Raw genomic sequence first — 18,796 nt, forward strand, 5'->3', positions numbered from 1 at the left:
CCTCAGTCTTTACATATTCCATATGGAATTAGGGTCACACGATAGCGTCATTTGACACAAAAGTTACATTTGACTTCTTATCCCTAAAGAGTGTCTGATAACCTTGGGGTGCACTTGGGGGAGCACTTTAAGGTGCACTTGGGGGAGCACTTGCAGGCAGGAAATATATAAATGGAGAGGAAGCAAAGGGTGTAATTTAATAACTGATAGAATGATCTCAGTGCTAAACCGTGGAGGCTGCAAAACAGAGTTAAAAATTTGCTGCTCTTTGTACTGGCCTAATACTGCATGTTTGAGACATTAATGCCCACTAAGTCAGGGGTGCGCAAACTTTTCCCCCTGCGACCCCCTGCCTGCCGTCCTCCCCTGCTTGTGCCCCCCACCCCCACCCTGCTTGGCTCTTGCGTCAAATGATGCCGCAGGGTCATTTGATGTCACGTTGCCATGGCAATACGATGTCACGTGACCCCGCTGTGTCATTTGATGCCGGGTTACCATGGCGACGCATCGACGAAGACAAGGTAGGAGAAGTTAATGAGGCCTCGCGCAGTCCCCCAGCATTTAATTTAAATTCCGTGGGGGAGAGCGCAGTACCCCTGTAACCGCTGCACCCCATTGGAATATCTCGCGCCCCTGCACTAAGTGACTGATGCACATTACAACAAAAGAAAACACGTTTGCCAAGTAAAATGAATCTTCGTGCGTTTATAGCACTTACATACAACAAATAAAATGAAGTATCTATGTTTGTACATCTTATATAGCGCCACCCATTTTTACAGCAGTAACACACGTGATATAACAGGAATCTAATCTAAGCTGACAATCTAATATATACAGTACATATTTACAATGAGGAATTATGTTCGTGAAGCAGTTGCAAACACAGATAGCATAGTTGCAAATGAGGTTAACTCCTTCAGAGCAGGGGCTGAAAGGGTTAAGCAGCCCACCCTGCCCTGTGATTGCTATAAACCTATGTGAGTGTTACACCTCTGTATTTTCTCTTCTTCTCTGCGGTTCTCAGTGTCCCTCTCCTGCTCCGCCCCTTCATGTATCTCTTCCCATTGCTGCTGGTTAATGCGCAGCTGGCTCCCCACGCAGGTGTATCCGCAGTCCGGCAGCCAGTGGCTTCTCATTTGTGGGTTATTAATTATGCAAAGGAATTTCATTACAGACAGACTCGGCGCTGCTATTTCACCCCTTGAGTTCTCAAATGAGCTGCCTCTAGATTCATTTACCGCCTCCAAACACGATGTGTTTTTCTGTGCTGTGTGGGTAAGAGTCCGTGCTTAATTAAGGAGATGCAGACAAGTCAACTCTCACGGATTTCCAGTCTCACAGATTTCATACTTCAATGGAGTCTCCCTGACAAAAAAAAAGATGTACATCTCCCTTCAAATATTATTTATCTTGTGGCCCAGAATCTCCCAATTCTCACTGCTTTCGGTCCTTGGAGGTTGACGTCTCCTGGGGCGATAATTGAAAGGTAGCCACACCCTTGCAGTGCCGGGTTGTACAGTTTATTTGAAAATATATATATATTTTTGTAATAAGTAAGAGGTTTCAGCTGGAGAAATGTTTTTTAAAACAAGTCCGCTTTTCTCTAAAAAAAAAAGGCACGAGTTTAGTCATTAACAAGTTGTGATATTTAGGCAGCAAAACGAAAAAAGATAAAATCCAAAATACTTGTTCTTCAGACGTGTGTCTGAGCGGCCACACCTGATCTCCGCACTGTGTCCTCTGGCAAAGACTCCGGTGCGTTCACATATTGAATTAGCAGTTTATTACAAACCAATTTTCTGTAGTTATGCTCAGAAACACTGAGTCTGATGGCAGCTCACAGGCTCGCAAAGGATCATTGACACCGACATGATGCACAATGCTCTGCTGCCTAATCCAGCGCAGAAAGGGTTAACAATATCTACTGTGTCGCTCCATCGAGCGAAGGACTAATTACACACTCTGGCTTTCTTCACCAGCATCACATTCACCAATGCGGATAAACAAGTTCCTTACAGATGATGCATGGCAGTAGATCGCAGAGGTTTCTGCCATTTTAGTACCGGTGGAATCACCTATTGAGCGCTGAAGATGAATATCACTTAGTGGATGACCCTCTTCACACCTTTTATAAAGGATTCAGCTCATCAAACGTTGCAAATGTTTTCATGCCTTGGTAAATGAACAAACCCTGCTAGAGGGTACGCGGGTCTCTATTACAGAGATGGCATTAATTCGTGGGAGAAATATATGAAAATAGCGCAATTTGCTCTGTCAATATTTGCGTTTGTGCCAATTTGCGACAGATGTATGTATGCAGCGGTACAGATACAGCGACAGACGTATGCAGCGGTACAGATACAGCGACAGATGTATGCAGCGGTACAGATACAGCGACAGATGTATGCAGCGGTACAGATACAGCGACAGACGTATGCAGCGGTACAGATACAGCGCCAGACGTATGCAGCGGTACAGATACAGCGACAGATGTATGCAGCGGTACAGATACAGCGACAGACGTATGCAGCGGTACAGATACAGCGACAGACGTATGCAGCTGTACAGATACAGCGACAGATGTATGCAGCGGTACAGATACAGCGACAGATGTATGCGGCTGTACAGATACAGCGACAGACGTATGCAGCTGTACAGATACAGCGAAAGACGTATGCGGCGGTACAGATACAGCGACAGACGTATGCAGCGGTACAGATACAGCGACAGACGTATGCAGCTGTACAGATACAGCGACAGACGTATGCAGCTGTACAGATACAGCGACAGACGTATGCAGCTGTACAGATACAGCGACAGATGTATGCAGCGGTACAGATACAGCGACAGATGTATGCAGCTGTACAGATACAGTGACAGATGTATGCAGCGGTACAGATACAGCGACAGATGTATGTATGCAGCTGTACAGATACAGCGACAGATGTATGTATGCAGCTGTACAGATACAGCGACAGATGTATGCAGCTGTACAGATACAGCGACAGATGTATGCAGCTGTACAGATAGAGCGACAGATGTATGCAGCTGTACAGATACAGCGACAGATGTATGCAGCGGTACAGATACAGCGACAGATGTATGTATGCAGCTGTACAGATACAGCGACAGATGTATGTATGCAGCTGTACAGATACAGCGACAGATGTATGCAGCGGTACAGATACAGCGACAGATGTATGCAGCCGTACAGATACAGCGACAGATGTATGCAGCGGTACAGATACAGCGACAGATGTATGTATGCAGCTGTACAGATACAGCGACAGATGTATGCAGCGGTACAGATACAGCGACAGATGTATGCAGCTGTACAGATACAGCGACAGATGTATGCAGCGGTACAGATACAGCGACAGATGTATGTATGCAGCTGTACAGATACAGCGACAGATGTATGTATGCAGCTGTACAGATACAGCGACAGATGTATGCAGCGGTACAGATACAGCGACAGATGTATGCAGCTGTACAGATACAGCGACAGACGTATGCAGCTGTACAGATACAGCGACAGACGTATGCAGCGGTACAGATACAGCGACAGACGTATGCAGCGGTACAGATACAGCGACAGACGTATGCAGCTGTACAGATACAGCGACAGACGTATGCAGCTGTACAGATACAGCGACAGACGTATGCAGCGGTACAGATACAGCAACAGATGTATGCAGATGTACAGATACAGCGACAGATGTATGCAGCTGTACAGATACAGCGACATATGTATACAGCTGTACAGATACAGCGACAGATGTATGCAGCTGTACAGATACAGCGACAGATGTATGTATGCAGCTGTACAGATACAGCGACAGATGTATGTATGCAGCTGTACAGATACAGCGACAGATGTATGCAGCTGTACAGATACAGCGACAGATGTATGCAGCTGTACAGATAGAGCGACAGATGTATGCAGATGTACAGATACAGCGACAGATGTATGCAGCTGTACAGATACAGCGACATATGTATACAGCTGTACAGATACAGCGACAGATATATGCAGCTGTACAGATACAGCGACAGATGTATGCAGCTGTACAGATACAGCGACAGATGTATGCAGCTGTACAGATTCAGCGACAGATGTATGCAGCTGTACAGATACAGCGACAGATGTATGCAGCTGTACAGATACAGCGACATATGTATACAGCTGTACAGATACAGCGACAGATGTATGCAGCTGTACAGATACAGCGACAGATGTATGCAGCTGTACAGATACAGTGACAGATATATGCAGCCGTACAGATACAGCGACAGACGTATGCAGCTGTATAGATACAGCGACAGATGTATGCAGCTGTACAGATACAGTGACAGATATATGCAGCCGTACAGATACAGCGACAGACGTATGCAGCTGTATAGATACAGCGACAGTTGTATGCAGCTGTACAGATACAGTGACAGATATATGCAACCCTATTAGTCTTGCTTTTTGCATTCTGCGCAGATCACTCAAGAGCAGAGGTTAATGCCACCTAAACCTAGTGGATTTATTTAGTGCAAAGAGAAAAATGCACTAGATATAGGCGCAAGTTTGTTTACATCTCATAATAATGCCTTGACTCTTTTCCCCTAACTCCTCCTATAACCACTCAACCAACGCTCTGGGGTCATCCCAGTATAGCCATATTTTAGGGGTAACCAGCGAATCCTGTATTCACATAATCAATTTTGGGGGTTAATCAAAAAAGCGACACTGTGGCTATAATTTTCTAATCCAACCTCAATATTCTATATATTCAAAGCGATTGAATGACATTTAATTAGTGGGACAGGAACAACAGGGATCGGATGGAGCAATGGTGTGATAAATACAATGTGTTATTTACCAAGGCGTGTCCAAGTAATAAGAGGGTATGTGTAAAGGAGTAATACCATGGTTTATACAGAATGCATTGCAAGGGTTATAGGTGTCATGCAGAGAAAACATGTTAAAGAACATTTTGTTGCATCAGATATTGTTGTACATAATAAAAAGGAATGGGGTAGTGTAAACATATCCTATTCTTAAACCATGATTTATGGTCTAATGATATGTTGTTATGAAGAAGGTACATCAGAAACGGCAGTGATTTTTAACCTTTTTGTGGTTGAGGAACCCTATGGTTATATTGTGAAATTCTGAGGAACCCCAACCCCCTCCAATAGTGCGTCTGAGATCAGATGCATCATAAGGAGCCCCAACCCTCTCCAATAGCGCGTCTGCGATCAGATGCATTGCAAGGAACCCCAACCCTCTCTAATAGCGCGTCTGAGATCAGATGCATCATAAGGAGCCCCAACCCTCTCCAATAGCGCGTCTGCGATCAGATGCATTGCAAGGAACCCCAACCCTCTCTAATAGCGTGTCTGAGATCAGATGCATTGCAAGGAACCCCAACCCTCTCTAATAGCGCGTCTGAGATCATATGCATTGTAAGGAACCCCAACCCCCTCCAATAGTGTGTCTGAGATCAGATGCATCATAAGGAGCCCCAACCCTCTCCAATAGCGCGTCTGCGATCAGATGCATTACAAGGAACCCCAACCCTCTCTAATAGCGCTTCTGAGATCAGATGCATTGTAAGGAACCCCAACCCTCTCTAATAGCGTGTCTGAGATCAGATGCATTGTAAGGAACCCCAACCCTCTCTAATAGCGCGTCTGAGATCAGATGCATTGTAAGGAACCCCAACCCTCTCTAATAGCGCGTCTGAGATCAGATGCATTGTAAGGAACCCCAACCCTCTCTGATAGCGTGTCTGAGATCAGATGCCTCATAAGGAACCCCAACCCTCTCTAATAGCGTGTCTGAGATCAGATGCATTGTAAGGAACCCCAACCCTCACTAATAACACGTCTGAGATCAGATGCATTGTAAGGAACCCCAACCCTCTCTAATAGCGCATCTGAAATCATGTCATGCCCAGGACGCATGTGCCCCTTAAACTTAAATAAATAATGAGCCCAAACCATAATTATATGGAAAATGGTGGTAAAGGCCACATCTTTATTAATACTACAATTTAATTTAATTAATAATATCATAATTAAAGGAAAATAACGATAAATAAATATTGTACCAAAACTTTACTCTCCCTTCTGGCCAAGAGTTTAAACTCCCCTCCTTGAAGACTTAGATTAAAAAATGTCTAGACCAATGTCTAGACAAATGAATATAATTATTCCTGTAAAGGCCTCTACCACCATTCCCTAATCTTTAGTGACGAATGGAGAAGCTATTGAAGGATTTCATAAAAAGAGAAATAGCCCAATTTAGCTTTCTACATCTCTCAAGTGGTTTTAACTTTTTTTAAACAAGCCAATTAAAACGTGGCACAACTTGAGACCAAATGACTAAGGAGCTAGAAAACAAAACAGATATCTGCACCAAATCCCTTTCAATTTGATGAATTAGTTCAAATGTTTTCATATTCCCCAAATCATGAATTATTAAAATATCCGGAACACCAAACCTAATTTTTCTGGTTTTCAACTAAGTAAGAATTTCGTCTCACCGTATTCGTCTCTGTCCCAACCAGACAAACGGACCTCTGTCTGCCAAGCCCATATTAGCGCCATAAGGACGGACTAAAGATCTTTGACCCGGCCAATGAGCAAGAGAGAGTCCCAGAATCCAGATGATTTTCTGACAGATACCTACAAGAAATTGAATAAAATACAATTATTATAACAAATCAGGCCTTATATAGCTTTTAAATCAGTTTGAGTGCCACCTCCCAATCCCCTTAATTAACTGTTCGCCTAAACCCAATCTTGTTGCTTCAGTCGCTGCCCCTTATTCTAAAAATAACCTTATCGTTAAAACCAAATAACGAGATACAGTTACCTTTACCCAACTGATCTGTTTTAGATTGATGAATAAATAACTTAAGTTCATTATCTAAAAGAAAAACATATTCAAATCTTAAACCCGATATAACCGTCTTATTCTGAACAACTAACTAAGTTATCCTAAGATCCCCCCCAAAAAATGCTAAAACAAAGGCAACCTTAAATAAAACGACTTCATAGGTTTGAAAAACATAACATTTCTAACATGGAAAACAATTCTTTTAATAATCCAGGTGTAACTGGCATCCTATCAGCGTTCCCAAAACGACCTTCTTTATAACTTTTAACAACTTGTCTAATTAAAAAAACTCTGTTATATTTTGAAAAGCATGCAAGTTCAGAAAAAAGGTCATATCTGCTAAATACCTAGTAAAAAACGACACAGAGATGTTATTCACAACCTTACCTAAAACAAGACATAACAATTGATAAGGAATCATCACCAGGGGATTTTGTGACTGATATAAAAAAAGCACCATTAATTCCAAGCCTTACAGTTAGGGATGTACCGAGTACCCGGAATTACCCGGTGGATTTTCAGCTACCCGAAAATTACCCGGACCCGGCAACTGAGAAGTGTGCCCGGCACTGGGTAATACCCGGTGCCGGGTAATGTCAGGGTAGCTTAAAAATACATCATTACTTACCTGCTGTCAGCGACGGAAGGCGAGGAAGACCAGTGAGGAAGCCCGCGGCGACATCTAGGCAAGCCGGCTGTCCAATAGGAACGCTTCTGCTCCTGCTCCGGTCACATGGTTCCCCAGCTCACACTGCTATGGAGTCCTGCAGCTCCCGCGCCGGCTGAACACACACTGCTGATGCTGCCACTGCCCCAGGACCTCTGCTGACCTGCCTAGATGTTGCTGCCGTCTTCCTCCACCCCTAGGTAAATGCCAACCGGATAACCGGGTACCCGGCCGGGTAGATCATTTGATTTTGGCCGGGTACCCGTTACAAGTTTTTTTTAAAAGTAGGACCCGGTCCAACACTACTTACAATAAAAAGACCACGTAGAAGGTGCGGCAGAGTTTTTGACAAAGCTCCCAATAACGTTACCAGGTCTCACAGAAAGAAAGGACACGCAATACCCTCCTTGCTCGCCTCCGGAAACCAGGCGATGGAACAACTCGCACTGCGAACGAGATAATGCATACGCAATGTTATTTTTTATGCCAGCAACATGTTTTTTTCCTTAAATAGAATATTATAATGCAAACATCTCAAAACTAAATGTCTTAAAAGTTGAATAAGTGGAGAAGAAACCGAAATCTTGTTAGTAGCAAAACCAACACACAAATTATCAGAACGAAAAAGAATTCTCTTGTTTTTTAATAAATCGCACCAAATATCTACAGCCACAACATTTGGAAATAACTCCAAAAACACCACATTTTTAGTCAGACCCTTTTGTACCCAAAATTCAGGCCACACACACCAATGCCCTTTTTAAAAGGCCCCAAATCCAAATGCACCTGCCGCATCTGTAAAAAGATCAAAGTCGCAATTTGTAATTAAATCCTCCTGCATGCAAGAATGACCATTACAATTCTTAAAAAATACATCCCAAACTAACAAATCCTCTTTAAGCTCCTTAGGCTGAGACTATACTCACTGTGCGCGCGAGACGGAGCGCGTGCATGTGGCGCACACCTGCCGCTGGCCCGATGTGTGATCTGTGCTTTCAGCGATGTTCAGGAGATGGGGAGGCGTGGAGGAGGCGTGGCCGTGATGTCACGTGAGTAGTTCGCCCTCATTGGCTGAACCGCTCATGTGCTGCGGCTGTCGCTTGGAAAGACAAAGGGGCCTATTCTATAAGCCTCGATAACCCACTTATCGAGGCCTTTTCGGCTAAAATGCCTACTGGTATTCTGTAAGCCTCGATAAGTGGGCGATAAAGGCATGAAGCGACAATGTTTACAGCCGTCCAGAACAGATCGCCGGGTGACCGGCGATAAACCACTTATCGGCAGGTTCTGAAACTCATGCAATTGTAGTAGCCTCGATTAGTTTATCGAGGCTAATCCCGGCTCTAGAATGGCGAGTTTCTCCCAAATTCCTCACGCCAGGAAAAGTTGGCGTGAGGCTGGGGAAAATCTGCTGAGAAGGCGGCGAGAGAGGACTTAGAAAAAAAAATGCTTTTTTTCCGGCATCGGATTAATGCCAGGAGTCTCCGGAGCTGATACACATTAATATCAGCACAGGAGACCCCGGCATGAATCCCATGCAATAAAAATGCATTTACAGGCAACTACATTACCTTAGCGGCTAACCACTAAGGCAATGAAGGGGGTTAACTACCAGTGCCATGTTTATTGTGTGTAGCAGGGGTGGGTGATGGTGGTATTTGGCCCTTGGTGGGTGTTTAGGACTTGCGGGGGACAGGGTTGTGGGTGGATTTAGCGGTTAATACCGCTAAGGTAATGAAGGGGTTAACCCCTCCCACTGTCACCCGGAAGGCCTAAACATCCATCCTTGGGGCTACTACCCCCTTCACCCAATACCTCTACCCACAATAAAAATAAATACAACAACAAGTCTACTACCCACCTCCTCTACCCCCAACAACCCCCCCCCCCAACACATACAGTACAGTAATGGCCAAAATAACTATTATCAACATATGGATAATAGCTAATTTGCGCATTATAAAATCAAACATTAGCCAGCCAGCATAAATAAAGTAAATAAAACTTTCTACTTATCCCTGTCATCATGAAGGGCGTACTCGTCAGCATACTCCGGGCCCATGTCCTCCGTTGCCAGCAAGAGTACATGAAAAAATACAATCTAATGGCCCCTAAACTCTTAATCACCTTAGCGATTAATAACCGCTATAGTAATTAAGGGATTAACCCACCCTCCCCCACTACCCACCGGGAGGCCTAACCACCCACCCTGGGCCCACTATACCCACCCTCTACCCATTGATTGGCACTGTGGTTCATTATACCCATATAATATGGGCATGATAAGCCACTATAGCACTCAATGGTCAACCTAATAAAAATCATTAAGGCCAAAAATACACAAGCACCTAAACACCCCAACAATAAAAGAATTAAAAAACCTAATAGTACACATGAAAAAAAATTCTATCACCAAAAGAGCAAAAGAATACAAATTTATGTTATTCCAAAACATAAGAATGAAATTAAATAAACACCTATCCAACCAATTAAATAAATAAAACCACTAGCAAACAAATCAATTAAATAAATAAAACCACTAGCCAACAAATCAATTAAATAAATAAAACCACAAGCCAACAAAACAATTAATTAATTTAAAATGCTAACCAATCCATCCAAATTCCAAACAATTTAATCCAAACAATAAACAGAAATAGAAAAATAACAATCAATTGAAAACAAGCATTTGCCAAAAAATGCATTGCCTGTCACTGTATTTATCTGTACCCTAAAGGGACACAGATGAATACATTAGCAGTCAATGGGCAATCACAAACATAAAAATAAATATAATAAAAAAAACGTGAAAAAAGACATTTACGTACATTCAATATTTGACTTACCTTTAGAAGTCTTCACCCTCTGAATCCCGGCATTTCAGGAAGCTCTTGACCCACGACATCATCACCTGCAATCTGTCTCCATCCTTCTTGAAGAACAGCTGCAGGTAAAAAAAATCTTCTTTCTTTGATCTTCTGTCACCTTCTTCTATCTTCATCTGTCATTATTTTCTTATTTTCTTAAATCTTCTTTCTTCTTTCAATCCAAAACCCCATTTTAAATCCACAATGGATGTTGTCCCGACGTCTTTTTGAGCTAAAATGAGACGGAACTGGCCTTATATAGGGCCTGTGAGGTCACATTTTAGGGTCAGATGGTACAGCTCCAATCCGATTGGACGCTGTGTCATGTGCCCACCTCTTTTTTTTTTTTTTCAAGGATGTGATGTCTTTTTCAAGGGAGGTACATCACATTCTTAAAACCACATGGCTGATATCACATGGTATTACAGCCAATGGGATTGCAGACAATCCCATTGGTTTCTGTACCAAGTGAAGTCACATCCTTTGTAGAATGGAAAATGTCACATGGTACAGGAACCAATGGGATTGTCTGCCATCCCATTGGCTGTAATACCATGTGATATGAGCGATGTGGTTTTAAGGATGTGACGTACCTCCCTTGGAAATGACGTCACATCCTTAAATAAGAAAAAAAAAAGAAGAGGCGGGTGCATGATACAGCATCCAATCGGATTGGAGCTGTACCATCTGACCCTAAAATATGACCTCACAGGCCCTATATAAGGCCTGTTCCGTCTCATTTTAGCTCAAGAAGACGACGGGACAACATCCGTTGTGAATTTAACATGGGGTTTTGGATTGAAAGAAAGAAGAAAGAAGAGTAAAGAAAATAAGAAAATAATGACGGATGAAGATTGAAGAAGGTGACAGAAGATCAAAGAAAGAAGTTTTGTACCTGATGCTGTTTCTTCAAGAAGGATGGAGACGGATTGCAGGTGATGATGTCGCGGGTCGTGATCTTGCAGATCCGCCGGATTTCGAAGGGTGAAGACTTCTAAAGGTAAGTAAAATATTGAATATATGTAAATGTCTTTTTTTAGGTTTTTTTATTGTATTTATTTATTTTTATGTTTGTGATTCCCATTGACTGCTAATGTATTAATCTGTGCAACTTTAGGGTACAGATAAATACAGTGACAAGCAATGCATTTTTTGGCAAATGCTTGATTTCATTTGATTGTTATTTTTTCTATTTCTGTTTATTGTTAGGATTAAATTGTTTGGAATTTGGATGGCTTGTTTTTAGTACATTTTAGGATTGGTTAGTGTTTCAAACTAATTAATTGTTTTGTTGGCCAGTGGTTTTATTTATTTAATTGATTTGTTGGCTAGTGGTTTTATTTATTTAATTGATTTGTTGGCTAGTGGTTTTATTTATTTAATTGGTTGGATGGGTGTTTATTTAATTCCATTCTTATGTTTTGGAATAACATAATTTTTATTCTTTTGCTGTTTTGGTGATAGTTTTTTTTTCCATGTGTACTATTAGGCTTTTTAATTCTTTTATTGTTGCGGTATTTAGGTGCTAGTGTATTTATTTTATTCTTGTGTATTTTTGGCCTTAATGATTTTTATTAGGTTGACCATTGAGTGCTATAGGGACTTATCATGCCCATATTATATATATATATATATATATATATATATGTATATATATATAATATATATATATATATATATATATATATATATATATATATATACTGGAAAGTATCCTTGGAGGTGCCTGTTGAGGCAGCATGCTGTAAGTCGATAGAAGGGAGAAGATTCCCCTGAGAGGCACCTCCGTGCACACTCCAATAGGCAGCTCTGCAGGCCCCCTCCACAGGCCTCTATCAGGCCCCCTCAATCCTCCTGTGCAGCAGGTAGGCAGTGGGTACACTTGGCTCCACTCTTCCTATCTCCCTGTTTCTACCTCTCTCTCTTTCTCCCTCTTCCTCTCTCGCTCGTTCTCCCACTCTCTTTCCCCCCACTCTCTCTTCTCCCTTTCACCCTATCTCTTTCTCTCCAATTCTCCCCTCTCTCTCTTCCCCCTCACTCTCCCCCTCTCTCTCTCTCTTCCCCCTCTCTATCTCTCCTCTCTCTCCCTCTCCCATACCCTGTCTCTCTTTATTCCCTCCTCTCTCCCACTATCTATCTCCCCGACTTCTCTCTCTCTTCCCCTGCTCTCTCCCCCCCTCTCTCTCTTCCCGATCTCTCCCCACTCTCTCTCCCCATCTCTCCCTTCTCCCCCCTCTTGTCCCCGCTCTCTTCCCCCCTCTCTCTCTCCTTCCCCCCTCACTCTCTCATTCTCCCCTCTCTCATTCCCCCCTCTCTCTCTCTCATTCCCCTCATTCCCCCCACTCTCACCTTCTCTCCCCCACTCTCTCCCGAAGCCCATAACTACCCTCCCAGGCTCATATCTCGTGTCCCCCCCCTCACACAGTACAGTATATCGTGGGGTGGGGAAAGATGGGGGGGGGGGGGTAAATGGGGGGAGGTAGGCTGCACCCTTAGTTGTTTGTCCAGGTCCCAAGATTTCTATGCCCTGCCCATAGGCATGGTCCTACATGCAAAATGTAAATGCCCAGTCAAAGATTGTAACTGTTTCAATTTTATTTTCTTAATGGTTAAGGCTAACTGAATTAAATCATGCAACTTCTTAACTTTCTCAATAGGGAGCCTCAATTCAAAATCCTCAGTGCCAATTTCAATACCCAACAAGGTACACACAGTTTTTCTTTTGCCAATGGAACTCCAAACCTATTTGCTAACCACTCAAATGTTTTCAATAACCTAAAACAAATATCCCTCTTGGGAGGACCGATAAATACAAATCATATAAATAGTGTAAAACAAATGTTGTATTTGTCTTAAAACAAACAACCTATAAATGGGGAAAAAAATTGAAATAAAATGAAGATAAGGAGTAACCCACAGGCAAATATTTATCAAAGAAATAAAAACCATCAAACATAAAGCCCAGCAAATGAAAACATACAGAATGAATAGGTGACATCAATCTAACAGTGGCCTCGATATCCGCTTTTGCTAGCGAGCACCCTTACCGCACTCTCTAATTAAACAAACAGCCTGTTCAAATGTTACATACTGTACTGTATGACACGCGACAAGTATCTTTTTAATACCATCGTTAATGGACAAGCCCTTCGGGTAAGACAAATTGTGCATTGGGCTAAATGTACCAGGATCCTTCTTAGGAACCACACCTAAATGGGATACTCTATAAACATTCAACGGCTTCTCCATAAATGGACATGCAATTGTTTCCAACAATAACTTTTTTTTTTTAAACTTATTAATTACAACATTCTTATAATGAAAAAAAAAACGATTTTAAATGATCCGTTTCCTTAAATAAATCAATATTTACTGAAGGAATCCAAAAATCATTGCTAATATCTTCCTTTAATAACTTAGCCATTCTTCTATTTGGATATAAATCTAGGCCACCTCTTATTTTCACTGGAGTCGTCACTTTTAAATCCTGACGCTTTAAATGCAGATTGTCCCACTCCACCCCTGCGGGCACAGCTCCAGGCTGGGTGACTGCCTCCGCACACTGCGCATGCGTGTCTATATTTGCAGGCAGATTGCCTGGCTTCAACAACTTTATCATATTTAAAACCTATCTCTTTCATACCTGGTAATAAAGTGAATCATTTTATATACTCTTTTCTCCAATTTTTTCCCTTAACCGATAAAGATAAGTGCGTACCTGAAGAAGTTTCTTCACATCCCACAACACCCTTAAAACACCAATCTTTAACCCCAGCATTATTACAGTCCTTATTATTGGTAATATTTTGTAACAATACATCATTAGAGACATTGTCAACAGGCAACAACATTAGCCCCTGTTTTATCTACAATGTTACCTTTCTCTACAACTTTTGTAAGCTTCTATAATAATGTCTGTTTAAATAAAGAACTTCCAATTGAAGTGTCTTTTTCAACTAAAACATTAGCATAAATACAAAAGGCTTGAAGCCCGTTATGAAAAGACGTAAGGATGTACTTTCTTTTTAAATACCCCCCATTTTCCCACTAAGACTTTTAAGATCCTAACACCTCATCATTTAAATGAATAAATGAGTTCTCACTACCAGAAAATCCTTCACCAGCAGCTGGCAAACCAGATGTCCCTGGTAAATCGTCCTTCCAGTTAGCCAGGGGAACTTGAGATACAGCCATTGGAAGAACCTGTCTTCCAAGCCTCCCAGATTGAAATAAACTCTTTGAAGGCAGAGCTGCTTCAGGAGGTGTCTTTTAGTAAATTGTAATCCCAACCCCTTCTGATAACACTGCAACCCGGTAAGAGAGGGCTATCCAATCTCAGCACGACCTGAGACAGCTAGAGATGTCAATCGATGAAGGTAAGATTCAAATAATAACATCTAACTGCCAACACTCACCTCTTTATACTCTCCCACCAACTGACTTCCCTTCGAACACAAAGCAGCCCAGACATGCGCAACTACAACTGCCTCAGCAAACAAGCCCAATAAGTTCAGATTTTAAAAATGCTCCCTTTATAAAAAAAAACTAACTGCGCGACCAGATGTTAGACCCGACAAATCCACAGGGCAGTGTTCAGGTGCACACAGTTTTCGCTAGACAAAGACCATGGTCCTGTCTGAGATCAGATGCATTGTAAGGAACCCCAACCCTCTCTAATAGTGTCTGAGATCAGATGCATTGTAAGGATCCCCAACCCTCTCTAATAGCGTGTCTGAGATCAGATGCATTGTAAGGAACCCCAACCCTCTCTAATAGCCTGTCTGAGATCAGATGCATTGTAAGGAACCCCAACCCTCTCTTATAGCATGTCTGAGATCAGATGCATTGTAAGGAACCCCAACCCTCTCTAATAGTGTCTGAGATCAGATGCATTGTAAGGAACCCCAACCCTCTCTTATAGCATGTCTGAAATCAGATGCATTGTAAGGAACCCCAACCCTCTCTAATAGTGTGTCTGAGATCAGATGCATTGTAAGGAACCCCAACCCTCTCTAATAGTGTCTGAGATCAGATGCATTGTAAGGAACCCCAACCCTCTCTAATAGCGGGTCTGAGATCAGATGCATTGTAAGGAACCCCAACCCTCTCTTATAGCATGTCTGAGATCAGATGCTTTGTAAGGAACCCCAACCCTCTCTAATAGTGTCTGAGATCAGATGCATTGTAAGGAACCCCAACCCTCTCTAATAGCCTGTCTGAGATCAGATGCATTGTAAGGAACCCCAACCCTCTCTAATAGCCTGTCTGAGATCAGATGCATTGTAAGGAACTCCAACCCTCTCTTATAGCATGTCTGAGATCAGATGCTTTGTAAGGAACCCCAACCCTCTCTAATAGCGCGTCTGAGATCAGATGCATTGTAAGGAACCCCAACCCTCTCTAATAGCACGTCTGAGATCAGATGCTTTGTAAGGAACCTCAGCCCTCTCTAATAGTGCGTCTGAGATCAGATGCATCGTAAGGAACCCCAACCCTCTCTAACAGTACATCTGAGATCAGATGCATTGTAAAGAACCCCAACCCTCTCTAATAGCACCTCTGAGATCAGATGCATTGTAAGGAACCCCAACCCTCTTTAATAGAACGCCTGAAATCAAATGCATCGTAAGGAACCCCAACCCTCTCTAATAGCGTGTCTGAGATCTGATTCAGTATAAAGAACCCCAACCCTCTCTAATAGTGTGTCTGAGATCAGATGCATCGTATGGAACCCCAACCCTCTCTAATAGCGCATCTGAGATCAGATGCATTGTAAATTCTTCTGTATTTGGTATAAATTTCAAATTACCTGAATATTGCAGGGAACCCACTGGGCATGCCCGCGGAATCCCAGATGAATATTGCAGGGAACCCATTAGGCATGCCCGCGGAATCCCGGATGAACATTGCAGGGAACCCATTAGGCATGCCCGCGGAATCCCGGGTGAATATTGCAGGGAACCAATTAGGCATGCCCGCGGAATCCCGGGTGAACATTGCAGGGATCCCATTAGGCATGCCCACGGAATCCCGGATGAACATTGCAGGGATCCCATTAGGCATGCCCACGGAATCCCGGATGAACATTGCAGGGAACCCATTAGGCATGCCCGCGGAATCCCGGATGAATATTGCAGGGAACCCATTAGGCATGCCCGCGGAATCCCGGGTGAATATTGCAGGGAACCAATTAGGCATGCCCGTGGAATCCCGGATGAACATTGCAGGGAACCCATTAGGCATGCCCGCGGAATCCCGGATGAACATTGCAGGGAACCCATTAGGCATGCCCGCGGAATCCTGGGTGAATATTGCAGGGAACCCATTAGGCATGCCCGCGGAATCCCAGATGAATATTGCAGGGAACCCATTAGGCATGCCCGCGGAATCCCGGATGAATATTGCAGGGAACCCATTAGGCATGCCCGCGGAATCCCAGATGAATATTGCAGGGAACCCATTAGGCATGCCCGCGGAATCCCGGATGAATATTGCAGGGAACCCATTAGGCATGCCCGCGGAATCCCGGGTGAATATTGCAGGGAACCAATTAGGCATGCCCGCGGAATCCCGGATGAACATTGCAGGGAACCCATTAGGCATGCCCGCGGAATCCCAGATGAATATTGCAGGGAACCCATTAGGCATGCCCGCGGAATCCCGGATGAAAAATACTGATCTATTGGAAGTAAGTTCTGAATGAAACAGACACTGCCATGCAGTGGCTGATTTCCCATTAGGGCTGGGGCTATCGGGCATAGGGCGGCAACATTTTGGGGCGGTAAAAATATACATGTACAGATGCCATGCTGGCCTGATGGGAAGGCACTTGCCTGTGGCGCACGCCTCCTTGCTGCCACCCTCCTTCCGAATCGCAGCATCAAGTAACACCGCGGACGTCACCAACGTTACATCACACGGCGACTCGTCAAGTTACGCCATGATGTCGATTTGACATGGCAACATGACGCCATGACGTCACGTTGGTTATGTCCGCAGCGTCATTTGACAGTGCGATTCGGAAAGAGGAGGGCGGTGGCAAGGAGGCGGCCGCCACAGGCAGTGCCACGGGCAGTCCCACGTAGGACCCAAGTAATAGCAAACATATGAAATTGGGAGAATATGCAGCTTTTTTTTTTTATGTAAGCAGGCCAAGCAATCGCTATCTATTGCATTAGTTAACATGTTGAAAGGAAAAGGGTTAGAGATGGATGTACAGTCATTTGCAACTTCAGATCGAGAATATTTTAATACTCAGATGCATAAGTATACGTTTCTGTAGTATGATTTAATAGCAAAAGGCTATTTACTCTTAGATTAAAAGTACACAAGGTCTCATATGAAATCAGTGCTCTGCAGTTTCCTTAAGTTTCAACTGAGGCCACAATTTGCACCACGTGTATGGTGAAATATTACAATAATGGTAACCGTATACAAAATTGGACGTTTATGAAGATATAATACGCTTGATGCATCTATTACCGCGATCTATCATAACCATTGAAAGGGGTTTGGCAAACTCAGTCCTGGTGAATTATGCAATTGAATTTATTTCAAGACATTACACAATCTGTGGGAACCCAAACAAATAATAATGCAATCTATTCTCTGATTATACACGAAGTATACATGTGCATACATTGAGACGAGACCACTTAGGTTTGGAAAGCTCTGCACATGTGAAGAATAGACCTGTGAGGTTTGGAAAGCTCTGTACACGTGATGAAGAGACTTGTGAGGTTTGGAAAGCTCTGTACACGTGAAGAAGAGACCTGTGAGATTTGGGTAGCTCTGTACATGTGAGGAAGAGACCTGTGATGTTTGGAAAGCTCTGTACACATGAAGAGACCTGTGAGGTTTGGAAAGCTCTGCACACATGAAGAAGAGACCTGTGAGGTTTAGAAAGCTCTGTACATGTGAAGAAGAGAGCTGTGAGGTTTGCAAAACTCTGTCCACATCACAAAGAGACCTATGAGGTTTCAAAAGCACTTAACACAATAATTGAATGTATGGAAAACTCTCTTGTTGTTCCATTAAAACAGGTTGCACAACCCACAACAAATTTATCCTGAAATACATGTATTTGCATTTTCCACCATGACTGATGTTGCAAAGTTGTTTTTCAGTTTACTCATCAGAAACTGACCTTTACTGATATCCTCCTCTTACAGATATGGGGGATCTGTACCAAATGTTGCAAATGGAGCATTGCTCCAAAAACTCTGCCTTACTTTGCATCATTATATCAAGCTGCTTTGCGCCAATCATGCTCTTCTGGTGGCAGTGAGCCTTTGGGAAGCTGTTATAGGAGGAGTTAGGGAATGGCCATATTATGAGATGTATGACAATATACGCCTAAAACCT

General features: G+C 43.0%; 2 protein-coding genes across 2 annotated transcripts in view; one reads left to right on the forward strand and one right to left on the reverse strand.

Moving 5' to 3' along the window:
* Positions 1-18,796, forward strand: part of ONECUT3 (one cut homeobox 3) — a 95,524-nt gene that overhangs the window by 65,195 nt on the left and 11,533 nt on the right. The gene's annotated exons all lie outside the window — the stretch shown is intronic.
* The window catches only part of ATP8B3 (ATPase phospholipid transporting 8B3), a 133,588-nt gene continuing 120,860 nt past the window's right edge, over positions 6,069-18,796 (reverse strand). Inside the window, exons 27-28 of the transcript XR_012803513.1 lie at positions 7,876-8,011; positions 6,069-6,684 (exon numbers count right to left, since the gene is read on the reverse strand). The gene's annotated coding sequence lies outside the window, so the exon portion shown is untranslated. The remainder of the gene's footprint in view (positions 6,685-7,875; positions 8,012-18,796) is intronic.

This window comes from Ascaphus truei, chromosome 8 (assembly GCF_040206685.1).
Source record: "Ascaphus truei isolate aAscTru1 chromosome 8, aAscTru1.hap1, whole genome shotgun sequence".
Classification (NCBI taxonomy): domain Eukaryota; kingdom Metazoa; phylum Chordata; class Amphibia; order Anura; family Ascaphidae; genus Ascaphus; species Ascaphus truei.